At 44.9% G+C, this 23,315-nt stretch overlaps 3 protein-coding genes across 4 annotated transcripts in view; 2 read left to right on the forward strand and 1 right to left on the reverse strand.

Moving 5' to 3' along the window:
- Positions 1-23,315, forward strand: part of LOC143148538 (uncharacterized) — a 122,023-nt gene that overhangs the window by 91,372 nt on the left and 7,336 nt on the right. The window lies entirely within an intron of this gene.
- The window catches only part of LOC143148534 (uncharacterized), a 163,861-nt gene that overhangs the window by 87,398 nt on the left and 53,148 nt on the right, over positions 1-23,315 (reverse strand). The window lies entirely within an intron of this gene.
- The window catches only part of LOC143148537 (uncharacterized), a 60,289-nt gene continuing 39,743 nt past the window's right edge, over positions 2,770-23,315 (forward strand). Inside the window, exon 1 of the mRNA XM_076314946.1 lies at positions 2,770-3,126. The gene's annotated coding sequence lies outside the window, so the exon portion shown is untranslated. The remainder of the gene's footprint in view (positions 3,127-23,315) is intronic.

Below are 23,315 nucleotides of genomic sequence, written 5' to 3' on the forward strand. Positions count from 1 at the left end.
CTCCCGAGTTTAATATTCGAGAATGGCCGGACCGCCTTTGAGTAAACTTTTAAAAACCACAAAGAGAAATCTCCCGTTTTCCCGAGATAGGTGTGCTTCTCGTGCAAACGTTCGAAAGAGACGTAGATTACAAAGTGACTTTTTCTTTTTTTATTCCTAAGGGCGTACCTTAAAAGTGGAGGGGGGATTGCTTTAGAGATTTATTCCTTCATCGGGAGATTCGTCGGGACTGTTGCTATAAATTCCACGTGACACGTTCCAAAAATTGGAATTAACGAGAGAATATTTAATTTAATTATTTCAAAAATAGGTACATATCGGTATACTGATAAATTATATATACATATATATATATATATATATATATATATATATATATATAATACCGTAACGCGAATAAGCGTGGCGCGTATGTAAATCACTTTTGTTCGTCTCAGGCTGGACACACCCCCAGCCAAGAAGCTGCAATATGATGGGGGAAAGAGGAGGAGTATGATAAACCATTCTGTCGCTTAATACATCTTTTTTAACGATTAATTATTAAAATTGACTATATATATATTGTATTATATTATATTGTATTATATTGTATTATATTGTATTATATTATATTATATTGTATTATATTATATTATATTATATTATATTATATTATATTATATTATATTATATTATATTATATTATATTATATTATATTATATTATATTATATTTTATTGTATTGTATTGTATTGTATTGTATTGTATTGTATTGTATTGTATTGTATTGTATTGTATTGTATTGTATTGTATTGTATTGTATTGTATTGTATTGTATTGTATTGTATTGTATTGTATTGTATTGTATTGTATTGTATTGTATTGTATTATATTATATTATATTATATTATATTATATTATATTATATAATATATTCTTTCCCCCACCACATCGTAGCTTCTTGGCCGGGGGTGTGTCCAACCTGAGACGAGCAAAAGTGATTTACATACACGCCACGCTTGCTCGCGTTACGGTATTATAATTTTCAAGGGAGAAATAAACCGCCAAAAATCTGTTCGTCGTTCGAAATTTATCATCCGTACGTAAGTATTTTGCCTGACCGAATCCAACGAGAGGCTCCTCCGATTCGTTTCTCGTCATCGGCGTTCAACGAACCAGCTCGCAGAGGAGAACGACGGAACCCGCGCAAATCCAGAGTTTATCTGCGCGGGAGTTTCTCCCCGATGAGCGATTCGCATGTAAACGACATCCGGTATACTGCCCTTTGGCGACCGCTCGTAAAACCGTGGGTGGGGTGAGAGGGAGAGGCACCTGCTGCCGACTGTCGTCCTCCTTTTTCTTTCGTCCCGCCGCCACAGGACGGTCCCTCCTCTCCGCGATCTCTACCCAACTGATACAACCCGAAGAGAGAGACAGGGAATTTCCAGGAAGCGAAACGGTGCCCTAGACCAGCGTTACTCAAAGTGCGGACCGCGGCCCCCTACTGGGTCGCTGCGCCGGACCGATGCGACTGGGCGGTAGCCCCGAAGTTTCCCGAATATTTGCATCAATCAGTTTCCTCCATTCGTGCGCGGTCCGCGGGACGTTGGACGGGCGAATGTAACATTGGATTCGCAACCGGAGAGAATTTCATCCGCGGACCGATGCGACTGAAAGGCAACGCGATTCGTATCTGGGCTAAGTTCTAATTTAAAATCGATCCAAGACCGTTTACTACCGTTGAGTCCACTAGTCGATTATTTTTTTTTATTATTCTTTTCCGGGCGATATTTCGAGGACAAATCGTGCCATTGAAAGCAATCGTGCTTTTAAAAGTCCGTGGCTGAGTTGTACAGATCCGTGACACATGCCACGCATCCTCGAAGCCGCTGAACGACGTCCGGCGACTCGCTGTCGCGTATTTATCGAGTGTCGGATGACGTTGTTTAGCAAACGTGAGAGTCTGGAAGGATGATAGGCGACTGGACGTCGTTCAGTGGCAAAACAAAATTCCGTACCTATCTGGACAAAATTATCGAAGAATAATTCATATCTCGTCGTTCCGTAATTACGCATTTATTATTAAGGAATTCAGATTTGATCGATATTAGAGAGAAAAGACTCAGAAATGGAAATTATGATGTAAAAGATAATTTTCTTTTATTAAATTTTTCCCTTTTTGTATTTTCTAAATGTAAGTATCAAAGACAGGAATTTTTTAAGTTTCCGACACATATTTAAACACGTTACAGAGGACAGATCTAGTTTATGTACGATCATAACGCATCGTACTCCTAATGGGACCTTGTTATTAAAAGCCACGGAGCGAGAAATGCCTGCGAGACGCCTTCCAGTAGTTCGTGGAACTCAGTGTGGCACTTATACCGGGAACGAAACTCGTGCCGCTTCTGTGCAATAAAAATCCAAACTTTGTCCAAGCGGGCCGCGGTGGGAGACGTTTGAGAAACGCTGTCCCTAGACGTCGTCGGTTCCGCGGGACGGAAACCCGCGAACGACCGCAAATTCTATTTGCTCGATGGAAAATGCCGCACCGTATGCCGCGAGGGGTTCCTGCAACTGCGTCCCACCCTGCAACACCGACTCGTACGTTTCCCTTGCTTACGTGAGCGCGTGTAACGGGCGAGGTTGGTCTCTCCCGTGTGCGTCGCCGGTTTCTAATGGATCCCCGACTCCGCGCGGCCGTAAATCCTGGGAGAGGGGAGAAGCGTATTCCCTCCGAGCATCGATTACCGTCGAAGATATTTCCGGAATAACGACCATTGCCGGGTTGACGGTAAACAGAGCCGCGGAAGACGAAGACCGCGCGAACTTTTCGGCAACAGAGCCCTCTGATTGGATTGGCCGATGGTACGTCGAGTTAGTTGGCTTTTAGATATTAGTCGAGCGCGAGGCAAGCGAGAGCGATAAGGAGAATCGATTCGGTGAAAGTGAGCGAGAAACGAACGGGGAGAGGATCGATGGGAACTCGAAGACAAACAGACCGATGATTTAATAACGGATCGAGAGGGTCTTTGATTGCCAGTTTCTGTATCAAACGACGATGGACGTGTTTTCGTCGAGTTGGAAAAATTTCCCGATAGCGAGACTGTAGGACTCAGTCGAGCGGTACGAAGTGCGGTAAGTGAGGTTAGTGCGGAGTTTTCGGTTGTGCGCACCGTAGGTAAATATAATTCCAATTGTAACTCGTTCGATTTTATTTCAACCGGAAAACCCACGTAAATACAGCGTAGAAGTTTCTTTTTCGGAAAGAACTAGAAATAAAGTTCGACCGTCGCGTTAGTTCGTCTCGACCGTATTGTTTTTCTTTTCGCCCCGACTCTCGGACGTCTTTCTCTTTCGCCCGTCCTTTTCTACGCTCGCGACATAAACAATGGCGAACTCCGAAGGACGGTTCGAGCGGTATCGGGTCTAAAATCAACATCACCGTTGTACAAGTGACTGGCTTGAGTCTCGAGTTTCGTGCGGTTATCCAAATTTTACTGCGCTAGGTCCGAAGAAAACATTTAGTTCCCGAAAGGCCAGATGTAGAATTATACACAACGATTATGTACGCGATACATTCACGTACACTTGGAACGAAACCTGGTGCCAGGTTTTTAACAAAAACGAAATTTGTCTCGCTCTATATCCGTCGTATGATATTTTAACACCGTTCGAGGTTCACTTTTACTAACCAGTTTTTCAGCCTCTCGGTTTAAGGAGGAAGTACTTACACTCGGGGTGGATCTGGTTGCTTCCAACGACGAGCGTTTATCCGACAAAAATCGAATGACTGGCGCGCGTTCGTCGCCGTGATAAACGAGTAAACGAGGAGACTTAAACTTTCAAGGGCGCATTTCCGCGGACGGATGTTAAACCGGAGGGAAAAAAGAAGCGTTTCATTTCCCGACGTTTATCGGGCCGGTCCTAACGGGTGGTCGTTATTTTTTATTTTTTTGGCACAGTTCCGACCGAATTCCCTTTCGGCTCGCGTTCCAACGATGCAGCCCCGTGCTCCGGCGGCGTCCCGACGCTCTCCGTCGATGGTATATGAAAATCGAGTGTCACAACGGAATTTGAATAAACGCGTCCCGGTCGATGATCCCCCTTAACGATTGGCCCAACATCGAAAATATCGGGATTGCCCGTCACAGCGGAATAACGGGCGCCGCGTTAAATCGATTCGCGAGGAAACGGGCGAGGAGAGAATAACGAACGTCCTTGATAAACTGAGGAGAACTTATGGAAGGGTACCCCCGTAGGAATTTGAAAATTCTCTTCTATTTATATGTCCTTTCGCCAGTGGGTTTCAAGCCCTGTTCGCAGTTCGTGTCACGAGTGACTCTAACCAAGGATCTTTTTTCTTTTAATTTCTAATCTTAAAATTTTCTACCTTCGAATATTTATTTCCTTTTAATTTCTAACCTCAAAATCTTCTACCTTCAAATATTTATTTCCTTTTAATTTCTAACCTTAAAATTTTCTACTTTCAAATATTTTTTTTTTAATTTCTAACCTTGAAATTTTCTACCTTTGAATTTTTATTTTTTTTTTAATTTCTAACCTTACAATTTTCTACTTCTGAATATTTTTTAAATTTCTAACCTTAAAATTTTCTACCTTTAAATATTTCTTTTTAATCTCTAACCTTTCTAACCTTAAAAACAATAAAGACAAATCCATAGACCATCCACATTTACGATAAAAAAATATAACAATTTTTATTTTTCACTAGGCGATTGTATACCAATTTTTCTACAAAAAGTAGAACAATTTTAAAAGTGATCGGAGGAACACCGACTGAAATAACCGCTTTCGTTATCGATATGCTCGGTTCTGAATATTTTCCGAAATTTCAAATTCCCCGCGATCGGTAATCGTGGAATTTCGAGAAACGTGCAATTCGTCGCTGGAAAAATTCCAAAACTTGCATCGTGTCGCAAAAGGTGTGGCAATTTAAACGAAGGTCAAAGGTCGCATGGACCGACCATCTGGCTCGCCATATAAACAAAAGTTCGTGACAAATGGATGCCATAAATGACCAAGCGAACGGGCATCGACCGCTGGGCACATTCCTGTGGCGGACAGTGAGAAATGCGCATAAAGTACTCGAAACCTAGGTATCCGTACTATTCTAAATGAACAATTATTCCTGTCCGCGTTATTGGGCATGATAGCAGTTCATTGCAACGCTGTTACTACAGATAGTATGTTCATTACCTCGTCCTTCGTCGAACACTCCCCTCCACTCTTTCAACACTTCATCGGGCTAATACGTTTTCCAAGTTTCATTCTTTGATGAGGGTCTGTTACCGCTTGACACGAATGTCGGGAGACGACGTGGGTCATATTACTGTTTCACAGGAAGGTCTCGGGAAAGGTAACAGTGACATGGGAAAAAATATTCCAACTGATATAGCCTAGATACATTTCTGTCAGCCATAATTGCATAAATTAAAATTTTGAAATCAAATTTAGCACACTTAACCCATTTGCATCGTTCGAGTGTATATACGTTCACCTTGTAAATGAACAATGGTGACCAAGAACAAAATTACACGGTTAAATTACATTTTTAAATTTTCTCGCTGAAGTACACCAACAGTACTTTTCTAACCAAAAAACAGAACAAAACATTACATATATATACATTACATATATATATATATATATATATATATATATGTATATACAGTACATATATACATACGTACACGTGAACTTTTATATTATATTAAATATTATATATTATTTCATATAAATATTTTATTAACCATTACTAACTATTTTATTAAATATTTATTATTATTTATTATTTATTATTTATTGTATTAAATATTAATCGCTTAAATATTAAGTTTGTAATATTTCTCATAAGAAAACAAATTATAGCGATGCGGACATATTTTTCCATTCTTTCGTACGATGAAAATTGGTTAACATACGTATGTTGGGGCAATAATCATCGTTTGGTTGATCACATTACGGGTGAACAATCTATAACCATTGCTCGCCATTGGTGGACAATGGCGAGTATCATGAGCGGGCGATCCCTGCTATAACGTATCATAAAAATGTATTATGTACGTTATACTCGGGCATCACGTGGCTTCGCTATTACCTCAGCAATATTTCTTACATAGGTTGTTCGGGTGTCGTTCGAACGCGCACGCATTTTCCACCCCAGCTACGCGAGGAGTTAGCGCGTAGATAGCGAGAGAGCAGGAATAAAGAAACAACCGAGCGTCTGGGCCCCTCGATAGTCGACGTGACGCATCAGTATTCCGAAATCGCGTCGGTCGTTCGTCTTTCCGGACAAGAATTCAAACCATTTTGAACGAATTTTCCGTCGACCGAACGGGAGCGAAAGTTTACGATGACTCGCCCTCGAGCGGTCTTTTACCACCAGAGGACGCCCGCTCCCTCCCCTGTTACGGCCACTCCTCTCCTAATTGTCGTCGAAACAATAAGGAGTCGTGAAAACTTTTTTGGTCCGTCTCCAATTTTCCGCCGACGACGACGAAACGCCCATCTTCTCCGTGGAATAACCGTGGATATTTTCATTCTTAATTTGGCTCTTTCCCCCTACCAGAAACCCCCGAGAGAATTTGTGGGCAGAAAATAATCGCGTTCGGAGAAACTTTGAGAGCAACGTACTTGCTTTCGAATATCGTTTCAAAGGTTTTGAAACTCAATGTTTTAAAGAGGTACACAAAAAGAATGGATTTTTCCCACCCGGTATACGAAATAACTAAACTTTTTCTATTTATCGCGTATAGTTGTAATAATATAATATAGAAAAAAAAGATAAGGTTATGTTGTAAAAAGTAACGACGATACTAGACCTCGAATAACGATATTATTGGACGTTTTACTTCTTGGTTAATGTTTGCACATATTTACGATTGTTATTCTCAAAGAATAAATTGTGAATAAATTCAATACAGAGGGTCTTCACTGATTAATTCAACGGTGAAAAGGTTAATGAATTGTTCAGCGATCTCTTGAGAACGTTTACAGTAACGTTGGAATTAAAACAGAAGTCTACTGTACCGATCAATTTACGTTTCGTGTAGCGGGAACTAATTGTAATTGAATTTCATATAATTCCATATTCTGGAAATTTAATAAGAATTTACGATCGTTCGAATCGTTACGTTCGAGACCCGATTTCTAAATTGACGTATTGAAGACTGACCGTGAGTTCACCTCTCGTTTCTATTTATATCTCTGTTTGTAGTTATTGTTTTGCCCCGACCGCTGCATCGGGTCCGTCGCCCTTGTTTTACAAATCCGACGGTAATCTAGCGTACATTTATTCCGCTGAATTTTAATCGAACGAAGAATTCATCTCTTTGTAGGTTACGTCGCGTACTTTGTGACGCTCTGTACAGAATATATACGTATCAATGAATGCACGGTAAATTCCGGTTCAACACGTTTATAGACATACGAGTTATCCACGTACGATCTTCGCTCGAAGTGTTCACGTATAACGTACGCGCTGATTCCACGAACACTAGTTGTCGACACCAGTCGTCGACTGGATGGCTCTTAATGTGCGTATAGAGACACTTCCAACGAGGCAGGCTGAGTTGAATTCGGTGTCATTACGGTTATGCGTGCGAGTTTCCATTTGAAATTAATACCCCACTGATCATTCGCACCACGATCGGCAGCATAATTTAAACTTTTACATCTTTTCCGATGTATATAGCGATGTAATCAAGAACCCGATAAAAAGACCGTAGAGCGTCCCTTACTGACTCAAGACTACTGGGCATGGTATTTATGCAACATTCGCGACACATTTAGTCGCGAATAATCGTACAGTGCACTCTGACACAAAAGGAGAAATTTTCCATCGTATCTTTTGTGATTCGTGATGTAACTGAAATTCACTCCGCGCAATATTTTCAAAGTATGCATGACCGAAAGTGAGAGAGAAAGAGAGAGAGAGAGAGAGAGAGAGAGAGAGAGAGAAAAAGAGAGAGAAAGGGGTTATGTAACGTTCAAGCATACGAGAAGAAAATTACTTTCGGATACGACGGTAGTTATCGGAATTCTCCTCGTTTCTCATCACTCTTTCATCGATCCAACGCTGAAAAATATACGGACTCACCGAAACAAATCACCATTTCCGTTCTCCGCGACGATTTCGTCCTCCTATTTCCCCCGTTGTTTTAATGGAGACGTTAAACGGCATTCGATGATAAATCTGTCCATCTATTCACGTATTTACTTATCTATCCATCAGCGCGCGACTGCTTTTTCTCTCGGAATCCGACCCTTCGGTATATTACTTTTAATTGAATTCCCGCGATGAAATTTCATCCGACGAGTCTGGAGCCTCGTCACTCTCTCGCTGTATTAAGTCGAGAGACCATTTCGCGGCCATCCTCTCCACCTCTCTGTCTTGCTCTTGTCGCGCTCTCGTTCGCTCCCCCGACGTACCGAGCGCCCTCCCATCACGGCCGATCTCATTCGCCGTGTGAATCCTTTCTCCTTTGTGCACTTGATTTTCGAGGCATTTTGCGTATACTCGAACGGACGTTTTCAACGGTGGAGTGCTGCGACGACGGATACGTGTGACGTTATGAAGTGGGAAGGTTGGATCTTGATAACTCGAACGGAATCACTCCGGCTTGCGCGTGGCTGAAAGCGCGATACATGCCGGAGATCGACTCTCCATCGGTATTGTGCATCCGTGTACCGATTGCGTAATGCGACTCGAGCGCCATCTGTTATGCACGCGTGCCTCTCACCGGTGGCAAACTATTCGCGTCACGGGAAACTCGGTCGTCGATGTTCGACGCGGTCGTAATTCATAGAAAATACTATCTAACCTTCGTAAATAGTATAACCCGCGTACTATTCCGTAACGGTGAAAAGTAATTCCGACCATAACACTTATACGTTCGATAGTACTCGCATTCGTACACTGCGAATTATGCATAATAATACAAGTAAGGTTATTACTAGATTTAAACGAAGTATCGACGTTTTCTTCGATTATTCTTGAAACCTGTCTTATCACTGCTAATACTCGAGTCATGATATCTCAGCTTTAAATCATTACATTACGAGGACAAGAACCGTTTCAGAACTGGTTGCGCGACAAGTAGTCACGACGAAGGCGATGCTGCATGATTGTAACGACAGGTGCGATTAACGAGCGTTTGACTGAAGTTTGGGTCTCCACCGACCGCTAATTAAATTAATTTCAAGATACGCTCCGTCTTGCCGCTGTCGCCCACATCTAAACTGCCAGTCACGAATCCGGTAACGATTGGAGTGGGGGGTTAGGGCAGTTGGGGTGAATGACTAGGGGAATTCCGCTTCGAACAGCGGCATTGATACAATTATTTAATTAATTTCTTACCACGAATGAAAAAGATCGCGCTGTAATTGATCGAGAGGGCGTTACCGGTAGCTCCAACTGTTGCAACGAAAACTTTGTCACGGTAGTGAACTACAGAGACCCGCCAGATTTCGAAAACTGAAATAAAAGTAATGACCTCGGGACGCGTCCAAAACAAATATGTACTTTTAAAAAAAAACGGGGAAAACATGGTTATGTTTTCCTTCAGACGTCTACATTTTTCTTTTAAATCTCTTACGTACATTTGCATCTCTCAACACCTCCCAGTACCGTTGTATACATAACATTTCTTCGAGAAAGGGAGAGGTTAGGTTGAAGGCGTTTCATGCTCGCGGCGTATTGCGGAAGAAAGGAAGAAAAGGACAGTTGCTGTCGAAACTATTTCTTCGCGTACATATATATATATATATATATATATATATATATTCTGTGTATATATCTACGTACGGTTACCAATTATAAAAGTGGTTATATATTATAATACAGAGTAATAAATTTTTTTCCAGATTTTTAATTCGGATCTACTTTCACAATTATCGATACCTATTTCTTACAACATACAATACGCATTTGCACACATATTTGTAAAATATCGTTGCAAAGTTCTCGATCAGAAATCATCAACATTGTTTCGTCCGATTTTAATCGATTTCGTCACAACGGAATTTATCGAGCCGACGATTGATTTTATCCGTACGAGCGAAGGGGGAGACGATACTGGCGAGCGATCCGTGGTGAATTTCTTCCCAGAGTGTACACGGAGGGTCAGCCCAGGGAGAGCTTAAGGAGAGCCATCTTCCACGGCGCGAAGATCGAGGAAATTGGCGCCGGACGTTCTCCTCGCGGAGAAACGACGAAATCTTATTGGGCCGTGGCCTGGCTCCTTTCAATTAACGCCTTTCCCGTCTTCGAGATACGCCTCTCCCTTTCCCTTTGTTCCCGTTAAGGTACTCGGCTCCCCGTAACAACGGGACGAGCGAGGGAGAGAGCGATCGGGCAGGGAGAGGGGGTTACCCGTCGCGTCGAGCGCGAGCGCATTGGCGTAGGAGTGAGACGGAGAGCGACGCACGGGAGGGAGAGGCGCGAAGATGATTGAACGAGAGAGACAGAGACGGCGAAAGAGAAAAGTCTTTATCACGGGCGAGCGTCTTGGCTTCGAGAACGGCAGTGTCGTAGGAGCGGCGAGGAGGGAGCAGGTGGAGAAGAGGAGACACCGCTCTCGGCGTACCGGCGGCGAGGAGAGTCAGCGAGAGGATGGCGTGTTATGGGGTTTTCACGGGTGCTCGGGAATTTGCATACAGAGCATCTGTCACCAGCCCCTTAGCTGGCTTCGGCCATTCTCGACTTGGAATATCTCCCGGCGCGGATCTACGGGATAATGGGGACCATTCTTATGGTAAACCAGGGGGAGTGCCTGTGATTCGGTCGTCCTGTCCTCGTCGCTCTCGCAAGACCGCGCCGCTTTTCCACCGTTTCGCGAAACGTACGCGCGCGGAACACACCGTCGCTCCCGAATGTGTAGCTACTCCCGATTATCCGTAAACTGTTTTGGGCGAAAATTTTTCCTAAAACGGCCCGTACCCCGTAGAAGTTTCGTTCGATCGAAGACTGGTTTCACCAGAAAAGACCAATGAACCTGTACGGGCATATCACCTTTGGCACCGAGCAAACGGGGCACTTGTCCCGGGCCCCGCACTTGGGGCACTTCAAACGAGGGACATTGTCGTCTTCTTGATTTTTTTTCCAAACAACCGTAAGACTTTTCGCTACGGAGTTTTCGCACACGTATTTATCCATATTCAGGCTAGATTTAAGATTTTTTACAAACGAAACTGGTAAAAATTGTAGGACTTGTATCATATTAAGTACCGCGCACCTGGTCCGTTGTGTGACATTTTGTTCCATAATTCGTGTTCTAATTTTTACTCAACAAGTAACCGAACAAAGAGTTGTTCGTCTTCGATTCGTTGTTCAGAGTTCCCGTCTCGATACAAATTCCGCGCATCTCCAATGAGACCGTTTAACGTCCTCCTATTGGATACGTGTTGGTCTGCTAATGGCGTGTACCACCACGTGGTCTCGCGTGACGCGGTCTTCGCTGGTGAGATCTCGCGTGATCGATCGCGATATCGGGGGAATTTCGCGGAAACTCCTTGCCGGGGATCCGGTTGGATGAAACTCGACGGGCTCGTGTGCCGAAGACCGAGAATGAAAGCCCTCGAAACTGATTGCAGTACGTACCGTGGTTATTATTCCCTAGCATGATCGGGGCAAATTACTGGTCTACAAGACGTGTACGAAGTGTGAAGTTGTTCGTAACATCGAACGAGGCTTTTTGCCGTGCCGATTGCATGCAAGGCATCTGACGATGATACGACAATTTGTACTCCTGGTGTTGCTATTGTTTATGAGCACACGGTGAAACAAAGACTTGCCAGATGGATTGAGGTGCCACGAACCGAAACCGACGAGCCTTCAATGAGGATTCGAGTAACGGGATCATCATCTGGCTGGAGGATTGCGAACGAGTGATATTGCTGTTCTGTTCACTTTCGAGTCAAAGACTCTGTACCGCGAGACAAAAATAGCTACCTACCCCGTTTTCGAGCAAACCAAAGATTCGGAATTTGTTACTCGAAAACAGGGATTACCGTACTCTGTACTGCAAGAGTAAAGGAAAGGTTAAGGTGCTATGCGCGAGCAAGGGAAATGTGCACAGTGTCGAGTAATGTTTGTTCAGGTGTAGACCTCAAGGGTACGCCAAAGACAGGGCAGAGCTTACAAATACACCAGTGCTCGTTGCAATAGTCATCGTCGTTGACCAGCCGATGACGCAACAGGGATATCGACCACTTTATCGCTGTACACAAACACAGGATTATCGCTGAGATGTTTAGACAGCACCACTGTCTTCGAGTCCACTTGGTGAGATAATCGCCAAGTGTATACGACTTTCATTGGTCGAATCACTCCGGGCTACCGACTCCCCAAAAGAATGGTAGCCTTTCGAAAAAGAAATCCTAAAAATCCTGCGCATGGGTTGCCCTCAAACCGCAACCAGTTTGTTCCCAAACCGATTGCGTACCCCGCGGTCCTTCTACTCGTGAAACAAGAGACCGTCTTGGTAGAACCAATCGCGGTGGCAACTTTCACGGCGCACGTATCGATTACACGGCATCGCGGTCCGATAGCTTCCCAAATGCCTGGAGAATCTACAGTATGTACGCGCGATGCAATCCCGTGGCGGTCGATTCGTCGGAGTATTCCCTTATCTAGCAAACACTTAACCGTTCCATGTGCCCTCCCCTCATTTCAAGCGGTATACATATGCATACGCGCGTATTTCCTGTTGCACGGTGTAATCCTCCATCCGATGCCGTCTTTATTGTTATCCAGGAACACGGCCAGGGTAATCGTTGGAGGAAACGGTAACAGAAAGACGAAGATTCAGGCCCTCGTGCATACCTCTCCCCTGTCCCCTATTTGCATAAGTCTCGATTTCCTCATCAGCATGCACAGCCGCGTCCACATTTTCTACGTGCACCTGGCTCCCACTCCGGGACAGCCAGATAGGGGGGATGCTTCCAGTGATCATTCCGGAGCTGTCTTTTGCGGGAATCGATTGTCATTCCGCGTGTCGGGTTCCTCCTATCCTTGCCGGTAATATTCCCGATCCGTGACTCTGCCCTTTGGGCAGAGATCGTGTCCGCCCTCCTGGCAGGGTCGTCTATCGTTCGCGCCTGTATTACCTGAACGAGTTCCTTCTTTTCCTTCCACCCCAAGGTACCCCGCACCTCTGCGCATGACCGAAAATGGTTTTCCAGGCACGAATCGCAACGCGCATTGAAATTCACCGCGAATCTCGCTTTCCATCTCTATTCCCGGCAGCCAAGACCAGAGCCACGCGCTTTGATCCGAGGCGAAGAGCCAAACGTAGACACCCCTCGCCCACCTATATAGCACCTACACGCCGACTGTTTTGCTCTCGAGGCACATCCGCCTTTGTCCGCGACGCCCTTTAATTTAGCTCAGTCTTTCTTGCCATATTTCCTTTGCCATCTCCCTCTGGGCTTCAGCCTCGATCGCTTCTGCCCTCTCACTTCACCCACCTGACGATTCACCGCGCTTTTCCCTCTATTCCCTCGTTTTTCTACCTGTCCGTTTATCGGTTTCTTGACTTCCCTTTCTATCAGCCTAGCCCGGGTTAGTTATCTGGGGTAACAGTCGTTCGAGTGACCAGAAAGGTTGTTTACCAGTCAGCTGCAACACACACTAACTGGTAAAGTACTATGAAGAACTAGAATGATGTCACCCAAATTAAGGGAAGCAAATGCCCTGTAGTATAGTCCAGGTCCAGGTGCACAGGAGATCAGATAAAAACTAGGTAATTGGTGCGAGAACAGGACAAGGGTGGTTTAACAATTTTCAGGTGACATCTTCGCAGCTCCCCATAGTAGGGGAGCTCGACACTCTGGTGGGGATACACTCAACATTTGAAGTTTTTTTCAGTGCAGTGGGTACAAGTTTGTTTTAGACAGGGGTTAGAAGCTTCAGGGTCCCATATTGCTCGAATGATATACCTAATGTTTATCGAGGGGCAACGATAGAAACGATGTCCCCTGCATTTGGCCTGCCGTACCATTATATTCGCGAAGCACTACACAGATCGGTTCCATCGAAGGTGTATACCATCTTGGGTGCACACTACCGAGAATGCACACAATAGCAAAGACATTTCTTTACGACGAAGAGCTGAGACCTGCCTTGGAAGGAAGTTGCACGGTACACCTGCTGTAAAGGTAGCACGGTTACCATCGCAGGATTTAACAGCGTTGCATTTCATTCGCCGCGCTGCCCCCGCGCATCGCCCAAACTCGAACAGGGCATTAATTTGTCGCGAGAGATACTCGACAAATATAATTATCCACGAGCGATCGGGTTCCCGTGTCGCAACAAAGAGCAGGATAAGTCCTCATCGATAGACGGTACACGTATAAGGAGTGTCCTACGGCCACAGCCGTAGTTACCGATCAGGTAGAATGAGACAGTTCTAATGAATCGAAGTCAAGGTTCGGTTGCGTTCAGAATTGGAATCCAGTAGAATGTTGGGTTCATCGTTGCATTGGGGCAAGCGGTTTCCATCTAGGGTGGTACACAGTGTCTACAATTGTAACAATTTAAATGGCGAACGGTAGGATTCGCCCGATTTGGAAGCAAGGCTCGTTCATTCGAGCGTGCAATTAACAACGCAATAATGGTTATCAGAGTTTTCCTATTTCCCAAGGTTGTTAGCGATGCTCGATCGGGGCTTATCCTTTCCGCGAGATGCGGTAACGATTAACACCAGAAGTTGCACACCGGGTGATCCGAGCCACGGTTTCCGTGCCAATTCCACTTACGTGCACTACGTTTAGCCCGAAAATTTTTCCACCACGCGGTTTCATTTCCGTGATCACCACCGTGCCTTCCTATAAATAATCAGTCTCTAATAACAGCGCGGAGAACCGTGCGAAACCTACACGTTTCAGCCGGCCCGACACCAGCACCGTTCTAATCAAACCTAATATGGGAGTAGACGTCGGGCAATTCGATATAGTTATTACGATATAAATCCGGATAAGCCCAGCGCGAAGTAAGCCCACGCGAGTCCGTGATTATATCCGCTCAGTTTAAACCTGGACTTCGGTCACTTTCGTACGGCGTGGCTTGAGTCACACCTCGAGTCCAGTTCGACGCACGCGATAGCGCCGTTGCTCTCCCTTTTACATCCTCGCAGTCCTACGGTAACCAATCAATGCGAATTTTCCTCACACCTTGTTTGCACAACACTTTTCTCTTATTTCTACACGCGGAACGTATTACCTTATTTCGACGATCCGTTCGAAACACCCTGGATACAACAGAGAACCTCTATTATCTAGAAGAGAATCGAAGATCGTATTGATTTACAAGTTTTATCGTGTGGATCGAAGAGTCAATGAACACGAAACCGAGAAACGAAGGAAAAAAATATACACTCGTATCTAATTTAAGAGCTGTAAGGAAGTTAATTATGCAGTTCAGATTAATCTAGAACGAAGGATTGCACGGATATAATTAGATACCGCCGGAGATGTTTATTCAGTTTCACGGGAGTATTCGCACTGCGAGGCTACTTGTTGGGTCTGCACGCACTTGCTCGTTCCTCTCATCTTTCTCGTTCGTCTCGCACGCAAATATCGGTCTTCTTATTTTAAAGGATCTGTGCCTTGGGTTTTACACATAGTTCGCCTTCGAAAAATACTGTCAACGTTAACAGAAAATTTTATTTCGTCGTGGATTAACGTATCGGTGTTTTTCGTATCGAAGAATGTTTCTTTTGGGCACGAATGAGTTAAGTTTTAATCAAACGCGATATTTTTCACGCGTTTGTAAAACACAACGAAGGTGGCCATAGCTTGTAATGGGTGCAAGTTCCCGTTAAGAGTCGGGAAGGAGTTTAACGCGAGTTTGAGAGCAAAAGTCGTTCCGACCCTCGAAAAAATCACGGTTAGGGACTCTCTCGCTCGCTCGGGGAGCGCGTTGGGACACGACGCTCCCGGGCGAATCTTGGAAGGGTGAAAAATCGTAGGGACTTATTAAACGGAAAAGTTGGCCGTGGAGGAGGAACCAGACGGGACAAGAGCGCCGATGATGTATGTGCGCCCACCGGGTAACAAAGTTTTGACGAGCGAACGACTGCTGGCTGCGTTATTATTGGCAATAAATTATTCCAAGTCTCCACTTATGCGTAGGGGGGGAGGGCGTAACACGAACACGAATCGGGGTGTAAAGTTGGCAGAAAATGTGTCGAATTATCAAGATGCGCCAGATTTACGAGGTCTCGCGACGTGTTTCGAATCCTTGGTGAGGAAAAAAGATCGAGCGATGAAGATCTCGAGTTGGGGACATTACCCTCGATTGCTTCATCGTTCTTAGGATCGAGAGCATTTGGTGCAACAGTACTGAACATTTTTCAGCAAGAACACCTCGGTACCGCGTTAATCTTCAGGTACAGTGGTTGATAAATCCTTGTTTAAGCTCTCGAGTTGTTACAGTTTAGTAGTACATTGTTCCACCAATTCCTAACTTCGCTAATCCTATTAAGTCGTTCGCTTGTTTCCGTTCGGAATCCCTGGTTTGTGAACGTATATATGGGTGGCACTGGACTCTCGGACGAATGTGTTGATTACATCGGGGTCATGGGACATGGTACAGATAACCATCGTCTTCCAAAGCGGTCTGAGCTTCGAAGATGTTTTGTGGAGGCCTCGCGACGATCAGGGACTCCTGGGTTAAGTCTTGAGAATCTTAGGGGGTCTAGAAATGGGTTCTACGGGGACCTGCGGGGACCTAGAAAGAACTGCCCTAAGACATAGCATTGGATAAGGAGATTGCTGATAAATCGAGATCAACTGCGTATCCTTGTGCCTGGATTAATGGCTTCGCGTTAAGGGGTAGTCTAAATTCGACATTAGCCAATAGACGACACTTTCCAAACGCTATGTTACAAAGAAGCATTTCAACGAATAGAACCTACATCCTTCCCAGAACGGTTCTCCTCATCAGCTCCCAACAGCACCAGGTGGTTCAAAGAATCCTCGAGTCCTCATCCCCGAGACTGTCAAGACTCTTAGGACTTTTACGAGTCCCGGGTTATCAGTATCGGATTTTATAGCTCGAAGATTGTCAGTTCCAGCTGCTACAAATCCTAGGTTGCCGGTACCGGCTTCTATGAATCCAAGATCGTCGACATCCCCTTTCAGACAGGTGATTTCTCGGTACTGACTTCGAAGTAGACACCGCCGGTCTCTGCGCGTTTCCGCGCTCCCTGTTGTATAATATAATCCCGCCAGTTATTTATTACTCGGTCATTTGGCACTCGTCCTCCACTGCACTCACCGTCATTGACCAACAGAAAAATCCCAGTAGGAACATTAAACCCGTTTAGCGTTTAAATCATAGCACTCGACAAAGTCCTATCAGGTATTTCACAATACCCTACCCTTTTGTTCCTCCTGTACCTTTCGTCTCTCGCTCTACCCATCCCCCGATTCCTCGGTTCACCGATCAGCCAGCCAGCCATCGACACAATCCTGCTGCTCAGCGTTCTCGAGCCACTCGACAATACCAACCCACGGCGGAAAAAAACCAAACTTATTTGCTTAAGATCCGCTACTACCGCCGCCGCAGCCAGAGATCGTTTCCCCGGATTACGTCTCCATAAACCACCAGCCAGCCAACCAGCCAACCATCCAGCCACCCGTTGTCGCTTCACGGACCGGGGGCGACGACAGCTCAAATGAGCCGTGCCATCCGATGGAAATCTCCACCAAACTGAAGCGCCGCGTTCGATTTCGTGGAGCCGCGTGTACTCCAACGTCGTCCGGGACACGGGACAAACGACGCCGCTTCGTCGATTCCCCCGTTTATGTCCCGGCAGGTACACATCGGGCGTTCGTACTTCCCTCGGTTCTTCCCCGGCACGGCTTTCCGGATAATTCGAGGCGATAAGCCCGCAGCCGATGAGAGGGTTTATCGTTAGGGGGTGCCCCGTTTCGCCCGACGACAGGGCAAAGGAGAACGGAAGACTTTCGCTGAGATTCAAAGCAGACGGGTCGCGCATGAGGGGCGGGGCGGGGGGAGGAGGAGACACGGAGAGAAATGGGGGAGAGACGGACGCGAGGACGGAGCCAGGACCGAGCGAGACGGACGGACAACGAGGCGGTGGGAGGAGCAGGGGGTTCCCCGCGTAAGTAAGGAGAGCAACCCGAAAGAGGAGGATCTCCGGGACGAGGTTTAAGCCGACTGCTCGTAAATCGCGCTCTCGTCCTCTGTGTCCTCGTCTCTCCGGCGTTGGGCGCCCGATTGGCTCGGACGATCGATTCGAAAATAGAGGGGGGGGGGCGACTTCTCGTGGGAGGGAAGGGGGGCAAGAGGTCGAAATCGGGCGAGGACGACGGGAACGATCCACGGGACGTGGCTGAGGGAATGTGTAACGGGGTGGGGGGCGGAGGCGATTAAGATAAATATAGCGAGCGCGCGTTCGTTATTGCTGGAAGGTGAACCGCGGCGTTGTAGCAACGCACGGGTGGCGCGGCGGTTACGGTCAACTCCTCCCCCCTTCTCTCGCCACCCGTCGCACGGTGAATCAGATTTTCTGCGGACCGTGGTGGTGGGGGGAGAGAGCCCAACGCTACGACGCCTTGGCCCAGTTTCAATGCACGCCGACGGTTTCGTCAAGTTCAAGGGTTAAACTTCGGACACGGATCGATTTCAAATGTACAGGGTGTTCCGGAATTATTGGGGAATGTATGAATCGTCGATCCAGCATCCATTGACGATGAAAAATGTGTGCACTGAACGAGATGTATGTCCGTTTTTTATCTTATCGAAAAACTTCTCGGGACGAAGTTTCGTTGTTCGGAGGGATCTGCACAGTGGTGGGGGAAATATTTTTTCGGGGAGATTTTTGTACACTGTTTGAAGGTCGTGTATCATTTTTTTGAAAAAAAATTGTTGTTCGAAGAGATGTACACAGTGGTGGGGGAAATATTTTTTTGGGGAGATTTTTGTACACTGTTTGAAGGTTATGTATCATTTTTTTTTTTTTTTCATAAAGAATTGTGTATTTTTTATCGCGGTTCGTGAAGTTAGTACGTCACGTATTAATTAACAATTAGTCGATTTAACGTTCTATGACCTTGAAGCGACCTAAGGGTCGGAAATTTAGATCGAGTTAAGGGAAGTGTCAATATAGTATTTTGATCCAGTGTTAGAAAGAGTGAACAAGTGACGCATTTCTTATCTTCAACGAGGGTCTACGAATGAAAATTATTTAACGAATGTAAAATCGTAGAGAAGATCCTCGTTATAGAGGATAAATGAATTTTATCGACACTATTCCCGCCGTGTTACCAAAACGACGACAGTTACCACTCGGATCGGTGATAATTAAGAAGTAAAACAGTTTTAAAAATAAATTCAAGTCGTAAACATCTTCGTTAACTAATGCCTCGTTGAATACTTGACCGTGGTAAGGAATTACTATCGCTATCTTTGCGCAGCTTATTAAAGCATACCGAACGCGCGTGTTTTCTCAAGGATTCGATAATACTCCCCCTCCCCCCTTTAATTATGTTAACTCCTTAACGACTCAATATTTTCCTTCTGGATACGAACGTTCGCGATCATAAACCATCGGAATCGGTAGTCCGTGGACACATCTCAGGCTCTGTCTTTATTTGCATTTTTGATGATACAGCGGATTGAGATAAAGCCATTAACAGTACTTAACGATTCACTCGTTCTGGCTCGTAAAAGCTGGCGATGTGATAATGCCACGGTAAGAACCGTCAGATTTTTCAAATTCTCTTCACGGAATATAAAACACTATGTACCGGTGAAGCGCCATGTTGCTATTGAAAACGTAGACCAATGTTTTCAGCAATTGATAAGAAAAAAAAATGAGTTACTTACGTATTACCTCGAATAGTGAATTTTGAAATTAATTGAAATTTCTTAAAATTTAAGAACCCATAGATCGATCGATTTTTATTTGTTGCTAACTACGGAGGTTATATCATAATTTACGTAAGTTATGTTAGAGATTGCTATTGAAAACGTAGACTAATGTTTTCAGCAATTGATAAAAAAAAACAGTGAGTTATATATTACACGAACAGTAAATTTTGAAATTAATTGAAATTTTCTAAAATTTACGAACCCATAGATCGTCCGATTTTTATTTGTTGCTAACTATGGAGGATATATCATAATTTACATAGGTTATGTTGGAGATTATAAACCTCCGTTCAATACGCCATTTTGATTTCCTTCCATCATGGCGATTCAACGCCACCTAGTGTTTCTTAACTGGAAATACAGCATTGCGCGGCGTGTAAAAGGAGAATCAGGGTTTATGTTATAAATTAAACGTTGCAAGTAAATACAAAGCTGGATGATGTAGCGTGAAATAGTCATTTAATTTACTGGACACTTCTAAATAGTTAAATTGTACGACGACATTTATAAATTACCCATAAGGATATAAACTACGATGCAGTTTAAGTCAGCTACAAACTAATGCGTAAACTGGTGTGCACTTAATGTAGATCGTGGCATTTATCAAAACGACTGGTAGCCATTTTGGTCCATTTTCCCCGTTCATCGTGACCATCTTTCTTTTATATCGCGCTGCAACAAATTACATACTTTCTACGCGACTTCCTTGCGTTCGATTTGCTCGGCCTCTCGAGCACGAGTCGTTGCAAACTTACGCAGAGATTCAATGTCGTCGACACATTCGAATAACAATTAAACGTTTCATTCCAAACGAGTACAACAATCGTGCAGAACGTCGATCTTCGAACAACGGAGAAACACGCACCGGTCGTTGAGAAAATTTCCCCAAGGTCACCTTCGTACTTAACTTTATAAATCTTCGAGATGGAAAAATATTAATCGAGAGTAGAGGTTCACGGTTGGTCGGAAAAGAACAGAGAAGCCTGCGGCGGTCGTTAAGAAAATTTTTTCAAGGTTGCCTTTGCACTTTTATAAATCACCGAGTGGTAACAATTTTAATCCGGAGTAGAGATCCAACGTCGTCGAGAAAATTTTCGTATAATAATTTCTTTGAGGTTATTTTTATAAATCTCTGATACATTTTGTATTTTATATTTATATTTATTTTTCTTAGCTCTGTGAATTTTCATAAAATTATTTCCTTTGTACTTTTACAAATCTCCAAAATACAGAAATTTTAATCGATAGCAAAGATTCAAACTTTTCCTAAAATCATCTCTTTGCACTTTTACAAGTCTCCAAAAATACAGAAATTTTAATCGATAGCAAAGGTTCCAAATTTTCGTGAAATCATCCGTTTGCGTTTACTCGTACAAAATTTCCGCGAGAGACGAAAATGTTCATGGAGAGTGGAGGTTCGAAACAACAGGAGAAGTCTACAGGGGTCGTTGAAAAAATGGTGGCAAAGTCACCTAGGTGGTCGACTGTTCGCGTTCACGGAAAACAGTTTCCCAGAGGGAGAGTTTTCCCAGGAATCGGGATTCTCGAGGCTGTTCCGCGATCTGAGGAGCGAGTTTCTCCGCCTCTCGCTTCGGGGTCCGGTCCGCTCGCCAGCGAGCGTGTTTTTTGCCACGGACTAGTCGTCGTCCCTGTACGCGCAGCGACGTGTCTGCGCATGCGCGGCGGCTCGCTCGCTCGCTTACCGCCGCGCCGGCGTACTGGCGCACCGGCGCACCGGCCGGCTAAAACGCGAGTAATTTCAGCGCGGGACCAGCGCGGCGCATCGATCATCATCATCGCGCTCGAATAACGTTCCCGTTCCTTTCGTCGTGGAACGTGCAATACCAATTTGTCGTTAAGTTAATCCAGCCGAGGCCGGTGGTTTTTTCGTTGGGGACTGATTGAAAAGTTTCGCGGGATCTGTTATCCCGCAGTAGGGGTAAAAACCGTGAGGGCGATTATTTTAATTGACGGGGGCAATTTCGCGCACTCGACCATTAGAAGGAGAATCACGGATCGTCGAACGGTGAGCCAGCTCCTCGATCGTGAAAGGAGAGTCGTAATAACCCCGTGGATGCTAATGATCGAGTGCTGAAGGGCGTTACCCGATAATACCCGATACTTACCGGGTCGTATTAACACTCGATCGGTGGCACGATTTCAACGGGAACTTTAAATCGACGCGGATCGGTTTTTTCAGGGACTCCCGACCGGCGAGATATAAATTCCGTTTAATTTGGCGCCGGATAAGATTAGAAACGGCATTCTGTGCCGCGGTGGTTGCCTCGGGACGACGGGGATTGATTTCTCGGCTACCAGAAGCCGTGTAAACAGAGTGCATCGTGTTTGAACAGTCCGAGGAGAGTACCGAGAACCGGTAATGGGGACTCTTGAAGGGCAGGTTGGAGGGGACACTTGGAAGTTAGGACCGATGACCTTGGATCCTTAAAAGTCAATAGCCATGAATTCTGGACATCTGGAAGTCGATACGGGGGACCTTGGGTCGTTAGGAGTTGAAACCGACGACTCTCGGGAACCGATACCGATAATTCTGGATTACCAAAAGTCGATACTGGTGACCTTGGACTCTCCAGAAGTTAATACCGACGACCTTGGACCCCCAGAAACTAACACCGAGAATCTTGACCCCTTCAGAAGCTAAGAAGACAACCTTGAACTTCCTTAAGTCGATATCGACTACCTTGGACCTCCTAGAAGCTAATAACAACGACCTTGGACCCCTGGAAGCTAATATCGATGACCTTGGACCCCCCAGAAATTAATAACAATGACTTTGGACCCCCAGTAGCTAATAACGAGAACCTTGAACCTCAATAAGTCAATATCGACTACCTTGGATCCCTTAGAAGCTAATAACAACGACCTTGGACCCCCTTAAAGCTAATAACAACAACCTTGGACCCCCAGAAGCCAGTGTCTATGACATTGGACCCTCCAGAAGCTAATATCGATGATCTTGGACTTTCCAGAAGTTAATAACAATGACCTTGGACCCTAAGAAGCTAAGAATGACAACCTTGAACTTCCTTAAGTCGATATCAACTACCTTGAACACCCTAGAAGCTAACAACAACGACCTTGGATCTCCTTAAAGCTAATAGCAACGACCTTGGATCCCTAGAAGTTAATATCGATGATCTTGGACTTTCCAGAAGTTAATAACAATGACCTTGGACCCCCAGTAGCTAATAACGAGAATCTTAAACCTCCATAAGTCGATATCGACCACCTTGGACCCCCTAGAAGCTAATAATAACGACCTTGGCCCCCCAGAATCTAATATCAATGACCTTGAACCTTCAGAAGTCGATACTCGAAAGCATCATTGTTCAAGGTCACTATTTGAACCCTATTCAGAACTACGAGGACAAACGAAAAAATTGCCATACCG

This window comes from Ptiloglossa arizonensis, chromosome 6 (assembly GCF_051014685.1).
Source record: "Ptiloglossa arizonensis isolate GNS036 chromosome 6, iyPtiAriz1_principal, whole genome shotgun sequence".
Lineage (NCBI taxonomy): Eukaryota > Metazoa > Arthropoda > Insecta > Hymenoptera > Colletidae > Ptiloglossa > Ptiloglossa arizonensis.